Here is a 19333-nt window from a genome sequence, read left to right on the forward strand (position 1 = left end):
GGAGCTCTCCGATTATGTAGGCCAGGCCGGTATGACTCTGACCCTGAGAAGCATCCTACCCCCACCAAGAATGATGCCACAGTACAAATACAGAATGATCAGCTTTAACAATTGGCTCAATTACTGGTGTCATTCCAAGGGGATACAATGTGTGTCTGCTTGGGATGTCATGCTTGACAAGCCATGCTGCTTTGCCAGGGATGGCTTGCACCTGTCACCCCTGGGCATCTGGATATTGGCTAAGGCTCTTGCCACCTCCATAGTGCCTATTGTAGGCAAGGCTGAAAAGACAAACCCACCTCCCTAGAAAACATAACTGGAAAAAACATAAGGGTAATGCTGCTCAATGCCAGAAGTCTAAACCTCAAGATGCATTCTCTCGAGGCCCTCCCCAGTACGGAGAACATCGATGTCTGTGCAGTGAAGGTAACCTGCATCAAGGCTCCTGAGAGCACCCCAGCACTACCAGGTTATACCTCATATCATGCTTTTCGGCCCCAAAACCTGGGCCAAACCACAAAAGGAGGGGGAGTATCCATATTCAGCAAAGATGCCCACATGTCCAGGTTACTGACAATGCACGAAGCATCAGAGACCATCCATGTGCAACTAACTGCAGGCAAAACCGCTGTACAGTTTGTAGCATGCTACAGACCACCCTCTCAGACCCAGGAACACCACTCAGCCTTCCTGAAGACACTGGAGAGTATGAATGTCTCCCCAAATACCAAACAAGGTACTCACAAATCACCACATAGGTGGTAATCCATTACGTATGGAAGAGGTAATCAGGGACCCAGGGACACAAGTGGACAGTAACCCCACATGCAGAGCCCCTCACTGACTCTCTTCAACAGGAATCTTGCCAAGTGGATGGGAGATCGTAGATTTACACTGGGGTCTTCACTGTGTCACATCTAGACAGAGGCACAGTAAAGTAAACCCTAAATGTGCATAATATTCACATAGCAAAGGGTGGTGAAAGCCACACACACTCTGGCTAGGCTGATAAATGCCCTAGGGCAGATAGCCCAGTATGAACCTATGAACCTATGAAGATACAAATTGTACAGGACACTAAGGATAATCACAAGGCTTTCTTAACTGATGGTAGGAACCTTGTTGGGAATTCACAGATATGCTCTGAATTACCAAATATTACAAACAATACACCAAACCCACACACATTGCCAACATCCAACCTGACAGGTTCAGTGCAAACTCCCCCCCAAAAAAAATGACAAATATCTATCCCAGCAGAGTGCTGGCACCCTGACATTGCAGATGCTGAGGTAACAGGCAGCATCTTCAAAGCAAAACACACAGCATCAATGGTACGAGATGGTGTCCTGGGCTGTGTCCAGCATGAACTCCAAGAAGAATGGAACACCAAATAACACTACTGCTCAATTTCAGCCTTACCACAGGATATGTATCCAAAGAGCAGTGTACAGCAACAGTGGTCCCTCTCCACAAAGGTGCTGCCTCAATGGATACTGCAAACTATCACCCCAGAATCCTGACAAGCTTGGTCTGCAAAGCTATGGAAAGGATCATCATGGACCTCAGAAATAAAGATATTGGGGACCTACAGACACTGGACCCTACCCAGCATGGCTTTCTTAAGGGCAGATCCTGCCCCTTAAACATGTTTGACTCATTTGAAACAGTCATCAAGGCCATTGATGAGGGGAATGTGGTCCACACAGCCTATCTGGACCTTGCAAAAGCCTTCCATACAATACCCCACGTGTTCATTATAGATAAGCTCACCAGCTTAAATATAAACCCCTATGTCAGTAGATGGGTTGCAAACCAGCCCAAGGACAGAACTGACATGGTCAGAAATGCTGCAGCCATGTCAGACTACAAACCAGCTACAACTGGCATCCCACAAGGCTCGGTCCTGGGACCTCCCTTGTTTGGTATATATTTCCCATAGGTACAGGCCAACATGGAAGGACTGTGTCTGAACAAGTTTGCAGAGGACTACAAACTGGGCACCACCCTCCAGCTGACACAAGCATCCTACAAAAGGGCCACATAGAAACAGACAACTGGTGCCAGAGCCATGTCATCAAGCTAATTGCAGAAAAGTGTATAGTCATCCCCTGTGGATAAACAGTAAGTGGCCACCAATTACCACATAGGTGTTAACACATCAAGTACTTTAGAAGTAATAAGAGACCTGGGGACACAATTTGATATATATCTTGCATTTGACAACCATGTGGCTGTAGTGGTTACAGAAACATACCATATACCCACCTAATCATGAAGGTAGTCAGATCTAGATCACGGGAGGTCATCGTGCCTCTTCAGTCATCCTTCTTCAGCCTCACAATTGAGTACAATGGCCCCTGTGGGATGTACCTCAGCAGACACCTCCAGCAACTGGAAAGACCCCAAAAGTACCTCACCAGGAGGATCAAAGAGCTCGAACAGATGCCATGTGTTGCCTGATTAAACAAACTGCAGCTCCACACAGTGCCATACTGCCTGCCCAGAGGCAATCTGTGCCTGATGTATAAAGCCATGTCCAAGCTGGAATCAATGAACATGCTGCACCTTGTACAATCTGAATGCCAGTGAGCTATGCACATGAGAGACCTGAACCCCAGCACTGACATACATAGGACATGCTGTAGTGATTGATCCATAACCCAGAAGCTCCCTCCACTCTTGAGTAAACTCCCAGTACAGGTTAGCCAGAGAGTCCCTCATTGACTCTCCTCAACAGGAATCTTGATGAGTAGATGGGAGATGGTAGGTTTACCCTGGGTATCACTGTTATGTCACGGGTAGACAGAGGCACAGTATACTAACCTTGAAATATGTCATGTCAAAATCCAGTTACAATGTGTGTTGAAGGACAAACACACTCTCTGACTAGCAGTAGAAATGGCCTAGGGCACATTGCTAGTGTTTGTCAATGTCCACCAAAGTTGTGGAATACACTACCAATGTTGGACAAGCCTGGTTTAAGTAGTCCATATCGGAACAAAATGCAGCATGGTCATATGTGCACAACTGGCCCTTAACCAGTCTGGTGTGCTCACTATGAATATTTAAAGCAGTGATAAGACTGAAACTCAGGATACTGTCCACCACAGTGAAAGTACTGAACCAGTACACTATATGATATTACAGTGTTTGGTCAGTATGAAAGGATGTTGACAACTGTATGCAAACTATCCCATGGAAAAAACTATCCCATGGAAACCCTGCAGGCACAGTATAATCCCTGTCGGGTTCAGACACAAAGCAGTTGGGCAGTATGTACACAACATGACTCCCAACACACAGCTATAAATGTGAAATATTGTTGAAGTTCACACACAACCACAAATGTGGTGGACTGCAGATTTCAACATATGGAAAGCACACACTGGGCATGCTCGCACACTTTGATAAATGAGACATATGTCAGGCAACAAGCCATGGAATGCCTGAACTGGGCATGCTCACACACTTAGGCCATGTCTCAGTTTAGCAGTTGGCCACACATATCTGGTATTTGTATGTGTTAATCCAGGAACCAACCACAATACAGCAATCTGCCCAGTGCACACAGTTAAATGACTACAGGGACATAAGTTAAATAGTGGATCCCTCTCATATTCAAACATCTTCCACAGATACACAAGTTGTACATAGAAACAGGGAAAGCTATGGCAATAAAGACCTGCAAACAGTTTATCAGCAACAAATATTGTGCATCTGAAAATTAAACATATGGGTGTAGAGGTCAATACTAGGCTGTTTGCCCTAGGGAATACAGTGTGCTTGGCATCTGCCTCCCCAGTACAGTAGGCTACTGTGCCTCTGTAAAGTAGGTCACAGAAGGCACCATTTAAGGCTAGTGTGCTGTGCCTCCGTCAAGCAGGGACACAGTGGAGATCCCAGGGGTTGAATTTATATTGTCACAGCCATGTTTGAATCCTGCAAATGCTCAGTGTGTGTGTGTGGGTGGGGGGGGGGGGGGTTAGTGTGTGTGCAATTCTGTGTGAAAGAAATGTCCCTTTTGGCAACTAGAAGAACACACTGCATGATGCACATTCCTCTTTCTAAACACTGATGATGTCAGCACCCTATAAGTACAGCAGGAGCCACTTTTGAGATTTTAAGTATTTTTCCTCTGTTTATTTGCTACGTTTTTCTGCATAGCCGCCTATTTTGAACATTTTCTGGCTTGTTAAACTTGATTTCTGCATTAGTAACTGTATTTAGAGCACGACCTAGAGCTGTTTACTGAATTTCCTGTTTGCACTTATTTTTAAAATCGTTTTTTTCTCAAAACTTGCATTTTATCTGTCTTTGGCCTAGCACTCTTGTGTGGGGTCATTTACTGCACTGTTATAACTTGTTGAAACTTGTGAACCTCTGCTATCTCTGAAAAAAAACAAAAAAAATCTTGCTTTTTTCCCACTTTTCTGAGATGTAAAAAAGTTCAGTCACAGGCTTGCTGTTCTTGAACTGTTTGTAAGTTTCTGTGAGGCCATTTTTTGCTTGGGCTAAAGGGAAGTCTCTCTGTTGATCAGTGGCAGTGAAAAACATTGAGCAGCCTGCCTGCCCCTGTGGGAGTGGTTACTGACTTGAAACTGTAGTTTTATTGGCCATTTTGGGTCAATTCCAAAACTCCTTCATCTTCCTCTCTTAAAACCCTCTTTTTGCGGTTTTTGCTTGTGCATAGCGCAACAGCGGCAGTGCCGCCTAATTGGGTTTAAACTATTCCTGGCTCCACAAAGTCTGCTCTTCACTTTTCCCTTAGAACTGCTCTATCTCTCAATTTAAACACCATATTCTCATTCTAAGGCCCTTCACTGGTCCAATTAAGTAATCCTACAAGTTAGCACTATTAAACCATAAGCGCTACTTACTCTTATACTCTCTACGATTACCCTGTCCTCTATTGGTCCATCTTAAATTCAGTTTCCCTATATTACTCTAGCATGTCCAAAGGTCAGTCAATGGTTTCCTCTCCAGTCCAGCTGGTGAATCTGGGAATTTTGAGGCAATGTTACAACTGTCTCATGGACACGGACAACCCTCTCCTCCTCCAAACAGGTTCAAATATATGCAAGAGATGCAACTATTTAGCCAAACTGGAGGCTGAGCTCTCATCTCAAAACTGGTGTAACCAGTCAGGAGGAGAAGGTAACCTCACACAACACAATTCCAGTATCACATAGTCCCACCACATCAGCGAACCAAACACATAAATACACAAAAACATACTCGGAGGCTCTAAATAAAAACCTACCTAAGCAACAGAGACCTCCAAAGCAGGCATCCAAGCAAACGCTACCTCAAAACAAAACACACACAACACATAACCCACAAAGTCAGTGTGCCAAGCAGCCACAGCCCTTAAGGCTGAATAACACACCTGATACTCTTGTAATAGGTGACTCTATTGTCAGACACACTGACGTCCTGCTCACCAGGCTGAACAAAGAGAAGGTCACGGTGAGCGGCCTGTCGGGTGCTAGGATCCGCCACATAACGCAAGCACTCAGGTCACTCCAAAGCAAATACAAATATGACTCAGTCGTACATGCTGGTGTGAATGACCTGAGACGTACCTCCCTGGACTACATGAAAAGAGACATAGAGGAGCTCTCTGATCATGTAGCCCAGGCTGGTATGACCCTGACCTTGAGCAGCATCTTACCCTCACCTAGAATGATGCCACAGTACAAAGACAAAATGATCGATTTTAACAATTGGCTAAAATTTTGGTGTCATTCAAAGGGGATCCAGTGTCTGTCAGCCTGGGATGACATGCTTGACAAGCCACATTGCTTCGCTAGGGACGGCTTGCACCTGTCACCACTGGGCTTTCGGATATTGGCAAAGGCTCTTTCCACCCCCATAGTGCCTTTTTAGGCAAGGCTCAAAAGTCAAACCCACCCCCATAGACAGCACAAGGAACAAGAAACTAAGGGTAATGCTGCTAAACGCCAGAAGTCTTAACCTCAAGATGCACGCACTCGAAGCTCTCCTCAGTATGGAGAACATTGATATCTGTGCAGTGACAGAAACCTGGTTCAAGGCTCCAGAGAGCACCCCAGCACTACCAGGCTATACCTCATATCATGCTTTTGCCCCAAAACCCAGACTGAACCACAAAAGGAGGGGAGTTTCCATATTTATCAAGGATATCCACACCTCCAGGTTAGTGGCATTGCACGGCATCGGAGACCATCCATGTGCAACTAACAGTAGGCAAGACTGCTTTTCAGTTTATAGCATCCTACAGACCACCCTCTCAAAGTCAGGAATCCCACTCTGCTTTCCAGCAAACATTGGAGAACATGAAGATCTCTCCGAACACCATTATATTGGCGACTTCAACTACCCAAACATTGACTGGGAGCACTACTCAAGCCCCAGTACCTTAGCCCAAAGGTTCCTGGAAATTATAAACTCAAATGCTATGGAACAACTAGTCACCACTCCCACTAGAGCGCCAACATACTAGACCTGATCATTGCCAACATGGGGACTCTATGCTCCACACCAGAAGTATATACCTCATTGGTAAGATCAGACCATAAATTAATTTCACTGGATGTCCACATCCCGACCCCACCCCCAGCCCAGAAAACCACAGTGGAAAACATCTCTAAAGCGAACTTCTCACTTCTCAAAACCGAAGTGGAATCCTTCAAGGCCCCAGGGCCAGTGGAAACTACGGCCCAAACTGCAGAATCCTATATAAACGCATCCTACGGACATCTCCAGGAATGCATGGATCATGCTATCCCAAACAAAACCAAGACCCAATCATCCAAAGGCAGGCGTCCAGTCTGGTGGACCCCTGCCATAAATAAACTGTATAACAGAAGGAGGAAGCTACTACATGATAGAGCAAAATCCCTAATAGGGAAGGCATCTCTGATCAGTACTAGCAAAAAATTACGATCCCTCATAAAATCCTCTGAGGCCAGCTTCGAGAGAAAAATTGCACAGGACACCAAAGACAATCATAAGGCTTTTTTCAGTTATGTTAGAAACCTGGGATGCAACTCCCAGACTTGTTCTGAGTTGATTCTAAACGACAAAAAATACACTGAACCCACAGACATTGCCAATATCCTGGCAGACAGGTTCAGTGCAAACTTCTCCACCCCCTCCCCAAAAGAGCAAGTATCTATCCCGGCAGAGGGCTGCCTCCCAAACATCTCAGATGCTCAGGTGAAGGCTGCCCTCTCCAAAGCAAAAAACACTGCTTCCATGGGACCAGATGGCATCCCAGGTTGCGTCCTACATGAACTCCAAGAGGAACCAATCCCTCAAATAAAACAGCTATACAATCTCAGCCTCACTACAGGATATGTGCCCACAGAATGGCATACAGCAACAGTGGTCCCACTCCACAAAGGTGGAGCCTCTACGGACCCTGGAAATTATTGCCCCATAAGCCTGACTAGTTTAGTCTGCAAGGCTATGGAGAGGATCATCATGGAGCTCATAAACAAAGACATTGGGGACCTACAGACACTAGATCCTACCCAGTTCGGCTTTGTCAAGGGCAGATCCTGCCTTTTGAACCTGGTTGACTTCTTCAAAACAGTCACCAAAGCCATAGATGAAGGGAAGGTAGTCCACACAGCCTATCTGGACCTTGCAAAGGCATTTGACACAATACCCCACTCGGGCATCATAGATAAGCTATCCAGCTTAAATATAAACCCCTATGTCACAAGATGGGTCTCAAACTGGCTCAAAGACAGAACCCACAGAGTGAGAGTTTCTGGAGCCATGTCAGACTCAAAACCGGTCACAAGTGGCGTCCCACAGGGTTCTGTCCTGGGACCACTCTTGTTCGGTATATACTTTTCCGAGGTACAGGCAAACATGGGAGGACTATGGCTCACCAAGTTCGCAGACGACTGCAAACTGTGCGCCATAATCAACTCTCCAGCTGACACAAACATCCTTCAAAAAGGTCTCACAGAGACAGATAACTGGTGCCAGCGCCATGGTTTAAAGCTAAACGCCAAAAAATGTATAGTCATATCCTTTGGCAAAAACAATGTGCCCACAAATTACCACATAGGCGGAAACCCATTAAGTACAGAGAAAGTTATTAGGGACCTGGGGACCCAAGTTGATAGCAATCTCTCCTTTGAAAACCACATTGCCAAAGTGGTTAGAAAGACCTTCTACATAGCCCACCTCATCACGAAGGGTTTCACATCTAGATCAAGAGAGGTAATCGTGCCCCTTTATTCATCCCTCATCAGGCCCATCATAGAATACAATGCCCCTTTTGGGATGTACCTTACCCGACACCTGCAGCAATTAGAAAAACCCCAAAAGTATCTCACCAAGAGGATCAAGGGTCTCAAACAGATGCCACATGCTGCTCGGTTAAAAAAAACTCCAGCTCTACTCAGTTGCATACCGCCTACTTTGAGGCGATCTATGCCTGACATACAAAGCTATGTCAAATCCAGAATTAATGGACATGCTCCACCTCAGTAAATCTAAATCCCTTAGAGCTACATGCTCGAGGGACTTGAACCTCAGCACAGAAATAAATAGAACTTGCTGGAGGGACAGGTTCATAACCCAGAGGCTCCCTTCGCTCTGGAATAGAATTCCAGTTCATGTGAGGCTGAGCACCTCACTGAATCTCTTCAAGAAGAATCTCGATAGGTGGATGGGGGATTGTAGGTTTGTCCCAGGGATTACTCCCGTGTCACTATTAGACAGAGGCACAGTAAACCAAATGTTAAAAAGGGCACAGTATACTCAAATCAAGGGGTGGCGTAAGCCATACAGAATCGGGCTAGGCTTATAATTGCCCCAGAGCAGATAGCCTAGTATGAACCTATGAACCTATGAATCCTCCCAGTAATTTGAATCACACGCTCTGCTAGTGCGTCTCTCCCAAGTGTCATAACATAGTTAGGTAAGGGTTTGAATCCTGCAAATGCTCAGTGTTTGGGTGTGGGGGGTTAGTGTGTGTGCAATTCTGTGTGAAAGAAATGTCCCTTTTGGCAACTAGAAGAACACACTGCATGATGCACATTCCTCTTTCTAAACGCTGATGATGTCAGCACCCACTAAGTACAGCAGGAGAAAGGAAACCTCTCAGTAATGTGAATAGTGTGCTCTGCTAATGCATCTCTCCCAAGTGTCATAACATAGTTAGATAGGGGTTTGAATCCTGCAAATGCTCAGTGTGTGTTTGGATGCGTGGGGTTAGTGCGTGTGAAAGAAATGTCCCTTTTGGCAACTAGAAGAACACACTGCATGATGCACATTCCCCTTTCTAAACACTGATGATGTCAGCACCCTATAGGTACAGCAGGAGAAGAGAACCCTCCCAGTAATGCAAATAGCACACTCCACTAATGCGTCTTTCTCAAGTGTCATAACATAGTTAGGTTGGGGTTTGAATCTTACAAATGCCATGTGTGTTTTTGTCACACAGTTTGTCCATGTGTGTAGGGTGTTACTCTTAATATTGTATGACATAGATCATATCAGTAATGTCAATGCACATGAGGTATGTGTGTGCCACATAGACATATGTACCTGTGACCTTAAATAGTTCCCATGTGTGAAGCCTGCCTCATGTGAATACATGTAATTTGCATTACACAACTTTATGACTGTGGTTTTCTGTGCAGGGGCTGCATTTGGTATGTGAATATACAGTGAGAGTAGTCTATGGTGTCATCTTACCAGCTTGGGATACACTTCTGGTCTGGAGCATATAGTCCACATGTTGGTGATGAACAGGTGCAGCATGTTTTCCCCTCTTGTGGGAGTGGTAACAAGTTGTTCCATAGCAATTGAGTGTATGGATTCTAGGAACTTTACACCTAGGGTGTTGGAGATACAGTAATGCTCCCAGTCTATGTGTGGGTAAATGAAGCTGTCCAATATATTGTTGTTTGGAGACACCTGCAGATATTCATGTATTCTTAAGTAGGCCAAGTGGGTTACCTGGGTTTGGGAGTGTGGTGTGTAGCAGGCTATGAACTGGAAGGCAGTCTTACCCACTGTTAGTTGCACATGGATAGTCTCTGATGCTTCCTGCTGTGCCACCCACTTGGAGGTGTGTGTATCTTTGATGGATATTGATACTCCCCCTCCTGTTCTGTTTCAGTGCAAGTTTTGTGGCCGACAAGCATGGTATGAGGTATAACCTGCCAGTGCTGGGGTGCTTTTGGGGGCTTTGAACCAGGATTCTGTTACTGCACAGATATTGATGTTCTCCATGCTAAGGACAGTTTCCAGTGCATGCATCTTGAGGTTTACACTGCTGGCATTGAGTAGCATTACTATTAGTTTCCTATCCCTTGTGATACCTATGGAGGTGGTCTTGTCTTTTGAGCCTTGCCTAAAAAAGGCACTAGGGGTATATCAAGAGCCTTTGCCAATATCCGAAAGCCCATGGGTGACAGGTGCAAGCCATCCCTAGCAAAGCAGTGTGGCTTGTCGAGCATGTCATCCCAGGCTGACAGGCATTGGATCCCCTTTGAATGACACTGAAACATAAGCCAATTGTCTAAATTGATCATCTTGTCTACATATTGTGGCATCACTCTTGGTGAGGGTAAGATGCTACTCAAGGTCAGGGTCATACCAGTCTGGGCCACATGCTCAGAGAGCTCCTCTATGTCTCTTATCATGTAGTCTAGGGAGGTACGTCTCAGGTCATTCACACTGGCATGGACACTGACTGAGTCATATTTGTACATGCCTTGGAGTGACCTGTGTGCTTGTGTTATGTGGCAGATCATAGCGCCCGACAGGCATCTCACCGTGACCTTCTCCTTGTTCAGCCTGGTGAGAGGGACATCAGTGTACCTGACGATAGAGGCACCCATCACAAGTGTAGCAGGTGTGTTGCTTAGCCTTACATGCTGTGACTGTTTGGCACACTGGCTTTGTGAGCTATGTGTTGCACGTGTTCTGTTCTGGGATAGCGGTTGCTTGTGTGTCTGCTTTGGAGGTGTCTGCTGCTTAGGCAGACCTTTATTTAGAGACTCCAAGTATGTTTTTGTGTGTTTATTTGTTTGGATTGCTGTCGTAGTAGGTCTATGTGAGACTGGAATTGTAGTGACTGTGGTTTCCTTCTCCTCCTGACAGGTTTTGCCAGTACTGAGCTGAGAGAGCTTAGCCTGCAGTTTGGATATATGGTTGCATCTCTCACATGTGTTGGAAATTGTTGGGAGGAGGAGAGGGTTGTCTGTGTAAATGAGGCAGTTGTAACATTGCCTCTGGATTCCCAGATTCACCAGCTGGACCATGGAGGAGATTGACAACTGACCTTTGAACATGGTAGGATAGTATTGTGAACTCCTTTATAATTAACAACAAAAAGGGCCAATGGGGAACAAGGTACGCAAGGTGAGTTTGTGAGGGTGTAGTGCTTTTAATTTGTTACTGCTGGCATATATAAATGCTTTAGTGAGCAAGTTCCAGGTAACTCAAATGCAATGTGTTACAGGTAACTTAATTGCATAATTGACAAACACTAACTTTCTGTCAAGTGAAACAAGGACATACGTACAGTAAGCAATGCACATGTCACTAGGGATCCACAGAGGTGCTGTAAAGCTGCGTCTCAGGTGGAATTAGTGTTTCAGGGAAATAACAAGCAAACAAGCATACAAACAAAGCTACAACCAGCAGGCATGGATCTAGTCTATGCTACAGCAAACAAGGTGTACCAATTTCAGTAAGAAACAGTTCAACTATGCAGGCACTATAAGCCTTTAGCCAGAAATTCCCAGCTCAGACGGGCAGAGTCCAGCCTCTCCTCCCACAAGAGTGCAGACCATGAACCCTCATAATGTCAAATAACTGGCCTGAAGCCCAAGTGCTTAAACCAGAACTAATACACATTTATAATGACAGACACTGAGCCCTCAATCAGCAGTTCCCAACTTAGTAGGCTGTATGCTACCTGTCCTGCCACCGCAGTATCCTTGACATTTAATGAGACTCACCTCCTGTCATAGTTAGTTGTGTGTTTTGGGGCTGTCAGGCATGGTATGAGGTGTAACCTGGTAGTGCTAGGGTGCTCTTGGGAGTCTTGAACCTGTTGTCTATTACTGCACAGATATCAACATTCTCCATGCAGAGTAGAGGTTGTACTGCATGCATCTTGCCGGTTTACATGTCCACCATTGAGTATCATAACTTCCATTTTCTTATCCCCTGTGCTACCTATGTAGGTGGCCTTCTGTTTACAGCCTTACCACCAGAATGCAAAGATGTGCAGACATTACACTATGGTAATTAATAGGGGTGTACCAAACAATACAATGACAATCATACTGTTAATGCATCAGGCATGCTGGGATATACCCACAATGATATCATTACACTGGACAGTTGACAACATGATAATATTACTACACATCTATGTAGTCACCCTGTGCATCAGCACCATGTTAACCGGTCCTGCATCGATGTTACAGATTGCAGGAGGTGGCACAGTTTCATCATATGCACAGGGTGTGTACTTGGTATGCCTGAGTCTGCCACTGATACAACCAATCGACATGTATGTGTGTGTGTGTGTTAGTGAGGGACAACCGTAGAAGATGGGGCAATGTTGATGCAGTGTGTGCGTGTATGTGTTAGCCCTAGGTGTTAGCATTATGCATGTGTGTATACATGCACACAGTTCCACCTTGTGGCCGCCATATACGGGTGTTTGTGGACAGCCACAGACTGTACCTGCCAGGTTGTACAGATCACTGTCTCTGGCCACGGACACGGTACCTGTGCCTGGCAGGGGTGCTACGGACAGTATCAGGTATTAAGCCTGACTGGGTACTGTCATCAGAGGCAGGTGGTTGTTGACTGGAGACATGTCCCTGCTGGGACTGTCCAGAGCCACGTGCATGTGGTCTCCTAGGGCGGTCTGATGACAGCACAGACCCAGCATTGCTGGGGCTGGTACTGGCACTATGGGAGCGGCCGCGAGTTTGTTGTTGTCTGCGATGACTGCCAGCTGCTGCTGTTGCTGGCATTCATCCACATCAATGCCTCAACCGTCCTGCGTTGCCCTGGCTCATGGACATGTAGATGTGGAACAGATCTAATGAGTCCCCCCAACGTCTGTCAATGACCTCGGTGAAATTACGGATGGCAGCCGCAATGTCATGCATAGTGTCATTCAGAGCAGTGCGATGTGCTCTCAGCTCCCTCAGACCCTGTCTCATGTACCGTTCCATACATGACTGTGCCTGCATTACAGCCCGGAACATAGCTGAGGTTGAAAGACCTCTGTGGGCACGTCTGAGAGGGGCAGTATGACCACGGATGTTCCCACGAGAACCCCTGGACATCTGCCTGTGTGGGACCATGTCAGGACTCTGGCCATAGCTGCTGTGAGGGGATGCATGTGCCACCAACACCACATTACCCTGGTCAATGCTCACTGTATGCTGTCCATCACCTAGGGATATTGGTGACAATGGATGTATTGGCAGGATGACTGTGCGTATTGATGGGGTTGACAGCTGTGTACTGTCGATTGGCTGACCAACAATGGACCCTGGCACACCCCCCTGTGCCATTACACAGGTATCATCATTATCACTATCCCCAGCAGCAGATTCAGGTTCCCTGCTGCACACCACCAGAGCAGCACCAGAACATGTGAGAAGAAGACAGGAAACACAGTTTACAATGTGTACACAATGTTACCACACATGCACACATGCACACATGCGCACATGCACACATGTGCACATGCACACATGCACACATGCACACAAGCACACATGCACACTCCTCAGTACATGAGATACAAACACACAGACACAGACACACCTGCAATCACACACATAGCAATACCATTTTAGGGTATTATTACTATTACTATCATTAGTATTAAAGGATTGTTATTACACACTCACCAGCATGGATTGGCTGCCTTGCTGTTACACCAGAGGGACCTGTACAAATAAGACATTCATTGTCAGTGGGCACAATTGTGCCATTGATACTGTGAGTATGATACAGTTCCGTAGTACAACAGTTGGCTTTCACAGGTCTACTGCCGATATTGAGAATATCATTCTTGCACAATAATTACCAGGATAATAGCTACAAACACAGTACACACCTCACACATGCATAAACTACCAATGTAGAGAACAATCAACTATAGATATGGCATGTTACCTGCACGCTCCAAGTCCTCCTGCTGGGTGGCTCCAGCCTCCATCATTACACATGTGTGCGGATGTTGTTGTTGTTGGGCTGGAGCCACAACACTTAGGAGGAGCCCCTCCAGTCTGGTGAGGGGGGGTGTATAGCCGCCCCACCACCTGTGGCAAGCTGTTGCCTGTGGATATCAGACGCACGCTGATGGACATTTCTAATTAAATCACTGCAGTGATGGCGTACCTGCTCATATGTCCGGTTGTGCATGCCTATGTCATTTACCCGACAGACAAGGTCTTGCCACAGGGCAGCCCTCTCCTGCTGGTTCTGGCTGGTGCGGGAAAAGAGTGTGGCAAAATCCCGCAACAGGCTCTGGTGTATCTCCTCTTCCTCTGCAGCAGAGTACGTGGGATTGCGCTGGTGCACCATTGCCCTGGAAGGAAAAGAAAAATATGTGAGCAAGTGATATGGCACACATAAAACTCTACTGTAGTGATATCACTGAACTGCCATATATAGCATCTGTCTGTCTATTGGGGGATACACATGTAAATGACCACATATCAGTGCTCAGCCGACAACTTTGTGACAGCGCCTGGCACACTCCATACAACAAACAAGTATACTCCAGCAGTCGGCACACTGTTTGAGGTCCAATGCACAGCCTCACACTGGGGGTTTGTATCAAGGTAATGTATGGGGAACATTGTCAACCCATGCAATGCATGCAATGCACAGTACAAATGTCACTGGTAATGCACCGTAGTCTTTGTTGCCATAACCATACCTACACCACAGTCACATACAGGGAACCACAGCACAACATATGGCAATGTAGTATGTTTGTATCCCAATACCTGACACATCTTTCTCTGGCCTCACACCAAGGACACACACTACCATGACAGACACAAAGTCATGCTGAGCAATCACACCATTACAGACCTTGCACACATTCAGTGGCACACTCATTCCACCTCACATCGTTGGTATTGCAATGAGTACATGTGTGTGTGCATTGTGTCATAGGCAAGTAGTATGCTATTGGGCCTGGGCTGACAGCAGCATACTGTTATGCTACCCTGCCCCTTGGGACACATGTAATGTGGTTGTACTTGCTCCTGTCAAACAGTTACACAGGGTGACTCATATGGCATATTACCTATCTGCATAACATTCAACAGCGGTATGTCTGACATCTACTAATGGGGAGCCTTGCTTCTTAATGCTGGGTGATTTACTCCAGGGTATGGCTTATTTGTGGGTAGGAACCTGTACCTCCACCATGTGCTCTTTACTGCGGTGCCAAGGATGACAGACATAGGTCATTTATGCTGGGGATATTGTGAGGTGTTACCATGGTTGTTGTACAACTGTTATGGGTGTGACTTAACTATGTATATCCAGCAGTGGTAACCTCTATGTCGGTAGTTTGAGAGGCACTCTATCTGTGGTTTTGTCAGTCACTCTGCATAGGTAATGTGTTTGAGGGCATTATCACTGTTTGTTATGTATGACTGTGTCCTTCTCCCTTTCTGTAGTTGTCATGGGAGGTACATACCATGTAGGACATTGTGAGGTGTAGAGGGGTACAGTGACCTACATTTCACTAGCTGACACACCATTTCTGCTGACATGTACCATGTACAGGTATTACAAACTGATGTGCCACTGTGAATATCAAAGGGGAGGCTATTGTACACTTGTTTCCCATGTTCCCTCCTGACACATCCAGTAGTAGGCAGGCAACCACATATGTGGTGATTAGTGGTGTAAGTGTTTTGGAATGGGGTATGGTACTCCTGTATCCACACTGGTGTTCAGTACATGCCTTTGTCACCAGGCACCTGTTGCAATACATCTGCACACATGTGCCTCTCTCAGTATATATATATCTATCTATATATATATATATATATATATATATATATACATATATATATATAAAGAGAGAGAGGGGGAGAGAGATAGAGAGAGAGAGATATTCATATACATACATATCTGTAGACATTCATATCTGTCTGTATATGTGTATGTATCTATATATATATATATATATATATATATATATATATATATATATATGTATGTGTCTATTACATAATATATGTATATACATATTCTATCCATCTATCTATATATGTTCATAGGTTCATAGGTAGGTACTAGGCTATCGGCCCTAGGGCCCATACAAGCCTAGCCAATAAATGTACCCTGGCTTTCGCCACCGATGAAAGGTATTTTCCTATGCCCCTGTCGAGCAGAGCCACAGAAGTGATCCCCGGGGTGAATTTCCCATTTCCCATCCAATCATCAAAATCTTTCTTGAATAGTGCTAATGAGGAGCTCTGTTTGACATAGATAGGTAGTCTGTTCCAGAGTATGGGAAGTGTCTGGGACAGGACTCTATCCCTCCAGCATGTTCTGTTTATTGTGGTGACAAGGTTAAGGTCCCTAGAGCATGTAGCTCAGAGGGATTGGGATTTCTTTAAGTGGAGCATGTCCAACAGCTCTAGGTTTGACATAGCTGTGTATGTTAGGCAGAGATCACCCCTGAGTACGCGATATGCTATGGAGTCAAGCTGTAGTTTTTTGAAACGGTCTGCATAGGGCATCTGTTTGAGGCCAGTAATCCTCTTTATGAGGTATTTCTGTGGTCTTTCCAGTTGTTGTAGTTGTCTTGTGAGGTACATACTAAAAGGGGCATTGTACTCTATAATGGGTCTAATAAGTGATGAGTTGAGGGGAACAATGACCTCTTTTTTCTGGATGGGAATCCTTTTGTGATGAGATGAGCCACGTAGAAGGACTTCCCGACCACTGTGGCAATTTGATTATCAAAGGAGAGACTACTGTCCACCTGTGTCCCAAGGTCTATTATCACATTTTCGGCATTAAGTAGACTACCAACTATGTGGTAGTTCATGGGTACAGAGTTTTTACCAAAGGGGATGACAATACACATTTTGCCATTGAGCTTCAGGCCATGGCTTTGACACCAGGTATCTGTCTCAGTGAGGCCCTTTTGTAGTTTGCCCACATCGTTAGGAGTTGCGATTATGGCTCCTAGTTTACAGTCATCTGCAAACTTTGTTAGCCGAAGACCTTCTGTGTTGGCCTGCACTTCAGAGATGTAGATACCAAACAGGAGAGGACCCAGGACTGAACCCTGTGGTACTCCACTTGTCAGTGGTCTGATGTCGGATTTGGAATATGCTACTTTCACAGTGTGGGTTCTGTCCATGAGCCAGTTGGCAACCCATCTTATGACATAGGGATTTATACCTAGTTTAGTGTGCTTATCTATAATTCCAGAGTGGGGGATGGTGTTGAAAGCCTTGGTGAGATCTACATAAGCTGTGTGAACCATTTTACCATCATCTATGGCTTTGGTGACTGCTTCAAAGATGTCAATCAGGTTTAGGAGACATGATCTGCCTTTTACAAATCCAAACTGAGTAGGGTCCAGAGTTTGGAGATTACCAATGTCTTTGTTTATGAGTTCCATGATGATTCATTCCATGGCCTTGCAGACCAGGCTTGTCAGGCTAATGGGGCGGTAGTTACCGTGGTCTGTCGTGGTTCCCCCTTTGTGGAGTGGGATGTGTTGTGGTGCGCCATTCAATGGGTACAAAGCCTGAGGTGAGGCTATGATTGAACATAGTACTACGGTAGAGTGCCAGTTCATTCAGTAGTTCGTGTAGAACGCAGCCTGGGATATTGTCAGATCCCATGGATGCTGTGTTCTTGGCTTTGGAGAGTGTGTTTATTACCTGTGCAGCAGTGATTATAGGAACTTTGCATTCTTCCAGTATAGAGATGGGCCCTCTAGGGGGTGAGAGGGGGGTAAAGTTAGCACTGAACCTATCTGCCAGGATGTTGGCAATATCAGTTGGTTCTGTATATTTAGTGCCATTATGCTGTAACTCAGAGCAGATCTGAGTGTTCCCATTTAGATTCTTGACATAGCTATAGAATGCTTTGTGGTTGTCTTTAGAGTCAGTGGCAATTTTGTTTTCGTAATTAGCTTTGGGGGATTTTATGAGGAATCTCAGCTTCATACTGAGGTTGACCAGGGAGTTCCTCCAGTCATGGGAATTTACTTATGTTTGCACCAGTTTCTTTCTTCTGTTGTAGAGTTTGTTTATGGCAGAGGACCACCAGACTGGCTTCCTTTGTCTGGAGGATAACATCTTGGTTCTATTAGGGATAGCATGATCCATGCACTTGTGTAAGTGCTTATACAGTGCATTTGTGTAGGATTCGGCAGTCATACCTCTATTGTCCGTCTGCATGGGTGTCATGAAGTTTGGCACTTCTGTCTTAAGAAGTGTGAAGTTGGCTTTTGAGAAGTTTGTTACGATGGTTTCCCTAATTGGGGCTGGGGGTGGGATGTGGATGTCTAGGCTGATTACCTTGTGGTCGGATCTGACCAACGAGGAATTGACCTCTGGTGTGGAACACCGGTTTCCCATGTTGGTGATGACCAAGTCTGGGATATTGCTGCCCCTGGTGAGGGTGTGAATAAGTTGATCCAAGGCGTTGGTATTTATGAATTCTAGAAAACATTGAGCAAAAGAGTTGGTACAGGAGTAGTTTTTCCAGTTAATGGTGGGGTAGGTGAAATCGGCCATTATTAGGGTGTTGGGTTGTACCCAATACTTTCCAGTGTATCATGAAATGAGGGGTGTGAATCCTGGGGCATGATGGTGGGTCTGTAGCAAGCTACAATTTGGATTGCGGTCTTGCCCAGAGTTAGTTGCACTTGGATAATCTCAGATGCATAATGCTGTGCTACTAGCCTGGAGGTGTGGATATCCTTAATGAATATGGACACACCTCCGCCTTTAGTGCTTCTTTCTGGGTTAGGTGGCCAAAAGGTGTGGTATGAATTGAAGCCTGGTAATGCAGGGGTGCTCTCTGGAGCTTTGAACCAGGTCTCTGTCACTGCACAGATGTCACAGATGTCACCGTTTATGGTGGTGAATTTGTCATTTGAACCTTGCCTGACAAAGGCACTATAGGGGTGGCAAGAGTCTTAGCCAGTATCCGGAATCCTGAGGGCGACAGGTGCAGGCCATCTCTGGCAAAGCATCATGGACTGTCGATCATGTCGTCCCAGGCAGACAGATGCTGGATCCCCTTGGAATGACACCAGAAGCTTAGCCATTTGTTGAGGTCA

The sequence above is a fragment of the Protopterus annectens genome, chromosome 1.part0 (genome assembly GCF_019279795.1).
Source record: "Protopterus annectens isolate FY-2018-M chromosome 1.part0, PAN1.0, whole genome shotgun sequence".
NCBI classification, from domain to species: domain Eukaryota; kingdom Metazoa; phylum Chordata; order Ceratodontiformes; family Protopteridae; genus Protopterus; species Protopterus annectens.